Source organism: Lygodium microphyllum, chromosome 4 (assembly GCF_053477565.2).
Source record: "Lygodium microphyllum isolate KBCC chromosome 4, Lygodium_microphyllum_v1.1.10, whole genome shotgun sequence".
NCBI classification, from domain to species: domain Eukaryota; kingdom Viridiplantae; phylum Streptophyta; class Polypodiopsida; order Schizaeales; family Lygodiaceae; genus Lygodium; species Lygodium microphyllum.
In genome coordinates this window covers 96901329-96911287 of record NC_141138.1, presented here as the reverse complement: position 1 = coordinate 96911287, position 9959 = coordinate 96901329, and positions in this window count along the sequence as shown.

Sequence of the window (9959 nt, the reverse complement as noted above, 5' to 3'; positions counted from 1 at the left end):
CATAAGCCAAGAAACGATCGCACCTCATGTACATCACGAAGATGAGGCCATTCTTGGATTATCCTGATCTTTTCAGGATCCATCTGAATCCCTTTAGAAGAGATGACATGCCCAAGGTAATTTATTTTATGCATGAAAAATTCACTCTTTTTACCATTTACCAAGAGTTGATTTTATTGTAGTAATTGTAGAACAATTTCCAAGTGTTGATGATGCTCCTCTTCATTCTTGCTAAAGACAAGAATATCATCAAAGAAAGTACCGACATATTGTCGATGCTCTCTAAAGATGCGCTCCATCATTCGATTAAAGGTGGCTGGTGCATTGGTTAATCCGAAAGGAACCACCAAGAATTCATAAAGACCGTATGAAGTGCGAAAAGCAGTTTTGTGTACATCTTGTGGTATTACCCTAATTTGATGATAACCACTCTTTAGATCAATGTGGCTGAAAACCTTTGAGCCTCCTAGACGATCCAAAATGTCGTCAATTCTGGGAATAGGAAACCGATTCTTCACAGTGATTTTGTTGAGGGCTCGATAATCAATGCACATCCTGAATGTGCCATCTTTCTTTTGAACAAGAAGAACCGGTGAACAAAATGGTGAGCTACTTGGCCTAATTAGCCCACGGTTGAGTAGGTCGTCGACTTGCTTTCTGATTTCTTCTTGTTGAGGATGGCTCACACGGTATGGTGCTATATTAGGAGAAGAACTTCCCGGGATAATATCAATATGATGGTCTTCTGGTCTTTCTAGGGGAAGCTGATAAGGAAGATCTTCCGAAAAACAATCTTTATACTTTTCCAAGAGCTGAAGTTGCTCTTGGTTTTCAGCATTCATATTATCTTTTACATCAGTGACATAAAGCAGACAACATTGAACACAATCCTTAATTGCTCTAGAGACTTGCATATGGCTTACCATAGGTATGGTGTCTCCAGAAACTCCAGCTTGGATCTCGTACTTCTTGCCTTTGTTGGTGAGTTCTACCTTCTTTTTCTGAGAGAAGATGGTTGAATCTACTCTATGATTCCAGGGCATGCCAAGAATCACATCGCAACCATCAAGGTCTCTGATACAGAAGGTATCTTCGTCCACTGTAGCCTTGAATTTGAAACTTGAGCTTGCCAATGTAGGGTATCACAGTCTTCACTGTGTCACCTTCATCAGCATTTAAAGCTTGGCGAACTTCTGCCGGAGTGTCCATCTCTTCATTCTTTAATCCAAGCTCTTTAGCTAATTGCAAGGAAATGATATTTTCATTCGCCCCAAGATCTATCAAGAATAGCGCTTGCTTACCTTGCAACTGTCCCCAAGCTTTTAATAATTTGTGTGTCTCTGGAGTGTGAGTTGTGTTTGCAACTACATCACTGATAGCATTGATTTTCACTGGCGACTTAGGCTTGTTGTCAGAAACCTTGCTTTGTCCCTTGTTTGAACATTGCTTCGCTATGTGGCCTGTTTGTCCACATTTAAAGCACTTCCCTTCTTTCATGAAGCGTTGCTTTTCTTCTTCGGAAAATTGCTTTGCTTGTGGGTATAGATTGGAGCGAAATTGAGGAGCATTAGGAGGTGCATAGGGCTTCATCTTCTTTTGATTTGATGGCTGCTTTTGCCACTGTTTTTATACTTCATTTGGGGCTAAATACTCCTCATCATCAGCTACTCTCTTCTTATCATTCTTTTGGAATGACTTGTTGCCATTGTGCTCCATTTCCCATGTCTCAGCATGGTCAATGAGTTCGCTGAGACTAGAACAATGATAATGATTAAGAGCAGTACGAAGTTTAAAATGCAAACCTCCTTGAAACTTCCTAATCTTTTCCGAATTGCTGATCTTCTTGAAATGTTGGACCTTCAAAAGTAGCTCCCAAAATCTCTTGGTATAGTCACCAAGTGACTCATTTTTCCTTTGCCAAAGCCGATCCCATTCCATTTTTACATCTCTTTTGAAATGAACAGGAAGAAATTGGCTTTGTATCAAGCGAACAAAGGACCGCCATGATTTTGGGGCAGCATGATCATATTCCAACCCCGTCCACCAAGTATGGGCTAAGTCGGTTATATGTAAAGCTGCAAACTTAATCTTTTCTTTTTCTTTATACTTGTCACGACCATACAAAATTTGAAATTGACGAATAAACTTCAGAAGAAGATCAGGATTTCGGGAACCATCATACATACTGAACTTGATCTTCTTTTCAAGTTGAGATAGTGACTTAGTCTTCTTCTTCTTCTTATGCCTTCATCCATGCTCGGATCTTGAGGTTGAAGATGATGAAGTGCTTGATGGGGATGAAGATGGAGACGAGAGTGAAGAATGTCGACGCCTTTGACGATGATGAGGTCTTCCACGAGAAGGGTGTGACTCTTCATTACTAGAAGAGGATCCATCAGAATAGGCGCCAGATGACTTTGAAGAAGAGGATGAGCTTCGACGCGATCTCTTTCTTTGTCTTGAAGTAGAATGGGACTGCCTCTTAGAAGTAATTGGACTTCTTGATCAGCTCCTTTCATTAGTATGGCTTTGTCTCCTTGAAGTAGATGGGCTTCTTTCCTTGAATTCTTTGGGATTCTCAACTTTTTCTAGTTTGAGAAGTTGCTCACGAATTTGCTGATTCTCCTCTCTAAGACTTTGAATGGCTTGAAGGATAGCACTCGATTGATCCATTGAGACTAAAGACAAAAAATATGCTCAAGCACTCAATGCAAAGGCTGAAAACAAACAAACTTATAGTTGTAAGCACTACCAGTGTTGGGGGTGAGGACCGAGCCAAAGCTCTGATACCACTGTAAACGCCCCGAACAACGTAGTATGCTTAACAATTATGATATTCGCTTGTTTTCGAGATTTAATATAAAAGAGAATGAACACTTAAAGCTGAAAATGAAAATTACTCACAAAATTACAGCCATGAAAATGTAAAAGTAATGGAGACAAGATTGACGGTTGAAGATGGGCAACCCCCCCCCCCCCCCCGAAGGAATGTATTTCTGCTCAACCCAAGTCCCTTAGGGAAGAGCTCAGTTACAATCAATCTGAGAGTGAGAAGAAGTAATTCTCACTCTAACAAGATCATGCAAAGATGTACAAACACACATGCATTATCTATTATGCAATTATAAGAATTGATTTCTTTACAGTATGAGAGAATAAAAAGGGGAATTCAGCCTTTCTCCATCGTTGATCAGCAGTGCATGGATAGGGCTTGCTTCTTGTAGCTAAAATGGAAGAAAGAGCTCGAGAAGGAGGTGCTGTAATGAATTTACAGGCTTGCTGTCCTGTAAAACAGCAATGATAGAAGAGGGAATATGGAGGAATTTGATAATGGAGAAGTGGGGGATGATGATGGGGATGGATGGGGCCAGTTTCTGGCTATCTGTGGGTGTTGTACATGAGTTTACAGCAAAGAAAAATGATATTGAATGAAGAAAAACGAGCTCTTATTTATAGGAGAGGGGAGAGCTAGTACAAAAGGGGAAAGTGGAGTAGCACAAGACAAGTGTCCAGCCACATGTCATGAGATGTGACAAGTGGTGGGACACTTGGAAACTTGTGTGACAAGTGTCTTGACACTTGTCTCTTCTCTATGGCCTTCCTTTTTGGGTTGAATACTGTCAAGAATAGAAACAACCAAATTTAGTAAGCATAGTCAGAGTACAGAACTTACTATTTTTAGAATGATATCCCTATTTTTTAGGACTAGCATTTTTAGGCTAATTCGAGGCTCCTAAATTTTAGGGACCTCCTAAAATTTAGGGATCTCCTAAAATTTAGGGACCCCCCAATATGGGTGTCATATGAAATCTTTTTCCGTGTACATCGCAAAAATGGTATCCGAATCTTCATGTGACTTTCCTATGCAAAGAAATGTGCATTTCAAGCTTTCAGCCCACACATGCACATTATACAAGCATTTCATGATCATGCCATCTTGTTGATTGTAACTGTTTGTTCTGGTGGATCTAGCCCACACTTCAAGGCATCAATCCTTTCTGTGTGCGAGTCTAACCCTGATATGCGTGAGTTCTAGTCACAGGCGCCCAATCGGGTCATATAGGTGGAAGTGTGAACTATCTTTTCTCTAACCCACCGCGTGGGTCCACCATAACCTGTGACCACTCATCAGTGGCCAGCTCTAATGCACTTTTCTTTATATCTAATTAGTGCAAAGGAAATAAATTTAATAAATCATTATATAGACAAATTAATGAAAAAGTATACAAATTCTGTTTCTATAGAGTTGTGACAGAAGTTGCTTCCAAAAAATGAGAATGTGTTCGAGCCTTGTCATGGTATTTTGGCTCAAGTTTTGGTAAAAATGAAGTGTGTCATTCACTTAAATTGATCGATATGAGCCATCAAATTCTGAATACTAGCCAATCTATTTCAAGTATTGACCTTTAAAATCTTAATTAAGGTTTTGACAATTTAAAAGCTTCATGTTCATTTATGCATTTTGAAAAAGAGAGAAAATTTTAAGAAAAATAATGTTTTACTTATGTTTAATGCTTTTTGAATTACTCTCTCTGTGTTGAGGACAAAGTTGAGTCCAAGTTTTCCCTAATCAATGGTGTGAGAGTGCTCTAGCAATTGCAAAGAATCTAATCTTTCATGCTCACATAGTGACATGCATTGAAGTGCAGTTATCATAATGTATGGGGGTAGCTCTTAACTAGTGTGAGATTAGTTTATGTGCCTACTCGGGATAACTTAGCAAATTTGTTTATAAGGCCCTCTTTGGTGAAAAGTTTTAAGATTTTTAGAAAGCTTTAAAAAATTTTCCCTCCCCAAATTAATTCACCATATTAGTATACTTATTCACATTATCAATCCTATGACAAATTATAGTATGTATGATAGTAGTGATATGTGGACATGCTTAGGATCACCAAGGTAAGTGGTTTCTTCCTTATCACTTGAACACACATTATCATGGTCCATTTTAGGATTTCATACTTATCGTTTATATCAATTCCTTTTTCAACTCTTGATTATAGAGCTATGAGTTTCATCACTCTTGAACACACATTATCATGGTCCATTTTAGGATTTCATACTTATCGTTTATATCAATTCCTTTTTCAACTATTGATTATAGAGCTATGAGTTTCATCACTCTGGATTATTCCTCCATTGTTGCTTGTGCTCTTTCTTTAACTTCTATTTCCAACCTAGTCTTACTAGCTAAACATCCTCTTTCATACTAGGCGTTACTTCTTGAACCTCTACAATTTGGCATTTTTTGGTTGAATATCATCTTCATCAATAGATTCTTCACATGTTTTAAACCCTTAGTTTCTTACATTTGCTACTAAGATAGATGTCCTCCTTGAGATCCAAGTGGTGGTCTATACTCCCATACCTTCCTCTTATTTGCATCAATGCTATGTTATTGTCCCACACATAAATGAAGGAGCACTCCACACCATTTCTCTTACTGCTTTTATTTTCCAGATAACCTACATTTATCACATCCTCTTTGTAGTGCAATTATTCTCTGCATAACTTGCATTTGAGTTGCATGCTAAAGAAAAACATAATTACTAATAGCACATAGCATACATATATGACTACCATTTTCTAAGTAAGGGAGTACAAATGCACACTTGGATATTTCAATGATAGCCTCACATCCAACCTTTGCATAGACCACCTTTATGGCCACAATGTTTGCAAAATTAGAGGGTGATATTGGCTCCTATAGGGTAACATGAATATGGCAATGTGTATGTTGAATCCCATGCCCTACAAACAACACAAGTGCTAAGAATATGGAGAGTTTCAATCTTATGTACCAGCAAGGTGTGGAAAATAGATGAGTTTTTTGCCTATATGGACCTCACCATTCATCATCATAATGAATTGGCTATGACCCTTAGCCTCCTACAATTAGCCCTCTAAAGATTACCTTTCCTCAATATATCAAAGTTGGAAACAAAATTGCAAGCCAATCATTTGTTCTATATTGACTAAGTATATGCATCTTAGAGTGGTTATGGTACTTGTATTCAAGTATGTAGGTACTTTGTGAATATAGAACTTAGATCATGCTCTCTTTTAGGTAGTCTAAAATATAATTTGGTCTGCATTAGCTATCTATATGTACCTTAAAGTAGTTTTATGTTTTGGCTCTTACGGGAACTCTAATGTACTCTTTGTTCTACATTTGCTATATGCATGTAACCTTAGACTAGAGACTTAGTAATTTTGTACCTCTATTATGAATAGCTTTGTTCAAAAAAGCTTGTGCTTTGTTTTGGATACTCTAAAGTCATTTTTGTTGTATATCTACATTAGTGGTCTTTTGGTACTCATGTTCAATTATTATGGGTTTTTGATTAAGACACAACTCATTTCTTTCTTTCTAATTATCTGAGGTACCTATTGTTCTACCTTAACTACCTACATCTACCTTACAACGTTGCTTTAGTACTTGACATTCTACCTTAAATACCTAGATCTACATTACAATGTTGCTATAATACTCTTTTAAAACCATCATACGTACTCTGTATGTAGGTAAAGAGCTCTATCCAAGTGTACTCAAAAAATGACCCAAGAAATAGCAACTATAGAACAAGAAGTACCCTAGACTACCAAAAGATAAAGTATGACATGATGCTAACCAAAAAAACACATAGGATTAGGTAAGCCCCACCTTGTACCACAAAAATTGTAAATTAAGAAATTAATGGATATGAACAATTCTTAGGTTATACATATGGGATCACACATGTATAAATGCACTCTTTCTATTTGTGAATTCCCTTGTGGAAATAGGTTTAGATAGAGCTTATGCTGTTTTTTCCAATTATTGGAGCTTCTGTGAGAGGAGACAATGAGAGAGGATTGAATTAGGTGTGAGGCTACTTCATTTTTCCTTCTACTTCTTCTCCTTTTTCTTTTAATAGCATTGGAGCTTGGAGCATGTAGTGAGAGCTCACTTGCAATCAGTGCAAGGATCCTGCAACTTATCAAAGGAGCTCGAGCTTGAAATCGCATTGGCGTAGGCATGAGGACTTGAAGTGTGCTTTTGAGCTTGGCTAAACCACACGGATAGCTCGAGTGAACCAACCATATGGGTTGGAAAATCTGCAATTTCTTGTGAGTTTTTGCTCTTAATGAACAAACCAACTTATTGCTCAATATTTCCCGCAATTTTATTAGAACCCTTTTCTCATTGTTTTCTAGAGCAATAATTACCATGTGAAAGATTAGCACATGGCCAAACATCAAGGTGCAAACATGGTGCTTAATTTCAATTCTAAATTTGAGGAAAGGTTTTCTTGAATGCAAAATTGTCATAGTGACCCAACTTTGTCTAGGACAACTAAAAAAAAGTAATAGATAATTGTCTCGAGAATATGTTTACTCCTTTGCACAAGGATGCAAGAAGCGGTATAAACTTTCTAGCTTATTACCTACATTGACATTGCTTAGAATATTGCAAGTCCCCATCTTTGACCTACCCTTTGTGATTAAGCTAGATTTCCCTAGGAAATGTCATCTAGTTTTGTCAAAATTGTAACTTGATCATTAATTTTACATGTTATCCATTCAAACTTTTAATAAAAGTTGCCTAAAAAGAGAAGTTGGGATGTTTCTCATTTTGTTATCGCTTGGAGTATTGCAATGCCCCATGTTTGACTTACCCTTTGGGTTTAAGCTAGATCACCCTAGCATATATCATCTTATTTTTGTTAAAGTTGTAGCTTAATCTTTATTTTTGCATGTTACCTTTCACTTTGTGAGATGCAACAAGTGGCATGTAGTTCTTTCTTGTTAAGTACAATCACTCATTAGTTGTTGCCCACTATAGCGGGGAGGCTATAAGCAATATGGACGTCTTTGCTCAATATACTATCAATGTCCCTCGACATATCCCTCACCCCATGTTCACTTACCCTTTGGTATTAAGCAAAAGTACGCCCTTAAACTTCATACATTAGTCTTGTTAGTCTCATTCTTATGTTCATAAAAACTTGCTCCCTAATGTAGTTGTCTTAAAATGGAAGCGAGGACACTTACTCATTGTGGGATGCAAAAAGTGATACATAGCTTCCCGTTGTGAGGAGAGTCTCCACGTGCACACTCTCACTCACTTTACAAAGGGTTTTCTTCGCTGACCATCATTGGCATCACTTGATAGGAGATACGCCATACCATGTGGACTTTTCACTTACTAATTCCGGATGTTGGACATTCGCCTATTGATCGGTGCCATGGTATTGGCTCCTTCGTGTTGTGGGTAGATGCTGTAGGTTAATACTCGTATGATAATTGCCAGTAGTGAGCTGTTTCGAATTGCTATTGTTTATACTTTAATCCGCTTAAAGCACCTGATTTCCTCATTGTTTCGTGCTATTCATGATCTATGCTTACACACACACACACACACACACACGCATATATATGCAATGTCATGTGCATTCGGTTGTCTTGGCATGGACATTTTTCTCATTATACGCTTGCAATCTTGACTCATTGTCCGACGTTAGATTTGTTGATGGTGTATTAAGACATAGAGTGCAATTCCAGCAGGATTGACCATGTATGACACCAGCTAGTTGGTCAAGAAGCGCGCACTATTGGCTGCTCCTATCTGTGGTCGCCCACCAAGTCCTGAGCAACTTTGCTTTGCATCTATGCATCGTATATCTACTTTGCTGATCTCTAATTATATACTTCTTAAGAGTAGCCTCCTTTATTGAAATAGGTTTGTGATCTCATGGCTTGTATACAATTGTTCCTTCAATATGGTTTTGGATACCGAACTCTAGATGCTCTCAACCCGCCACAGAGAGGTAGTCATAGATTCTCTCAACCTTGGAGGATCTAGCGACATCAACATTGCGTCTTCCTTAGGATTTGCTCTATGTGCTCACATTGCAGTATCTGGTGGACCACAGGTGCATCCAAATCTCACTATTTTTTAGCACAAGTTTATTCCATCCTAGCATTGTTTTGTGTGTACTTAAGGAGGAACATCTTGGGGAACCCATAGTTGTTAAGAGGTGCTGCAAATTGAACAAAACATGCAGATGTGTGTTAAAGATTGAACGTGCATGTTGATTCATCTACATCCATCCTAGGCATATGTTTAGGGGGTTTCTTATTCAGAAGCAACCTCATCAACATCTGTCAGAACAATTTATGCTTCACGGTGAAGAGACGAGTGGATCTCAGTGTGGACTGAAGGTATACTCCTACTCTAATCAATTGGAGGAGGAATCAATGGGACGTGGTGTCTGGGAGGGGCAATCAATGCTCTGACCAAGAATATCTAACCTTCGGACCTTCAATGTTTGGGAGATCTTGACCACAATTTTTAATCCATTTCCTTGCAAAAGTCCAATAGTGCTTGGGGAATGATTCGTGACCAATGCCTTTGCCTTGTTGTGATGCCTAGAGGCACTCCTACTTCAACATTGTGTGGTATTCCAAACAATGCAAATGGCTCAAGACTACGGGATAGTTTTATTGGAGCTTTGGGAAGCTTTGCATGGAATCTTGGACACTGATGAGTTGGTATCTGTAGGGAGTTGTTTCTCCATCTTGTGCTTCATTCTTAAGGAGTCTTCTTCCAGCAGTTTATGGGCCCATCAAGTTCCCACAAGGCACCAATAATTTAGGTTCCGACATGTTTTGAATGCCCTATATCATCATATTCTCTTGTTGATTTTTGTGCAAATGTTGGAAATACGTATGTTACTTTATGAAGTGCTTTTTGGGGTCTCTTTGGAGATGTTCATACAGAATCGTCTCAGCTCTTGTACATGCCAACTCCCGTACTACAGCCAAGAGAGAGCAGGTTAAGTGTCTCTATTATTGTATGCAGGACCATTTCATCATCCTTGGGACTGTGGCTCTACGCCCTCTATAGCCAATAGGCTACGCTTGCAGCCGCTCTGACTTTTGGACCAACCCCAGGTTGCATAGTGCTGAGCACCATT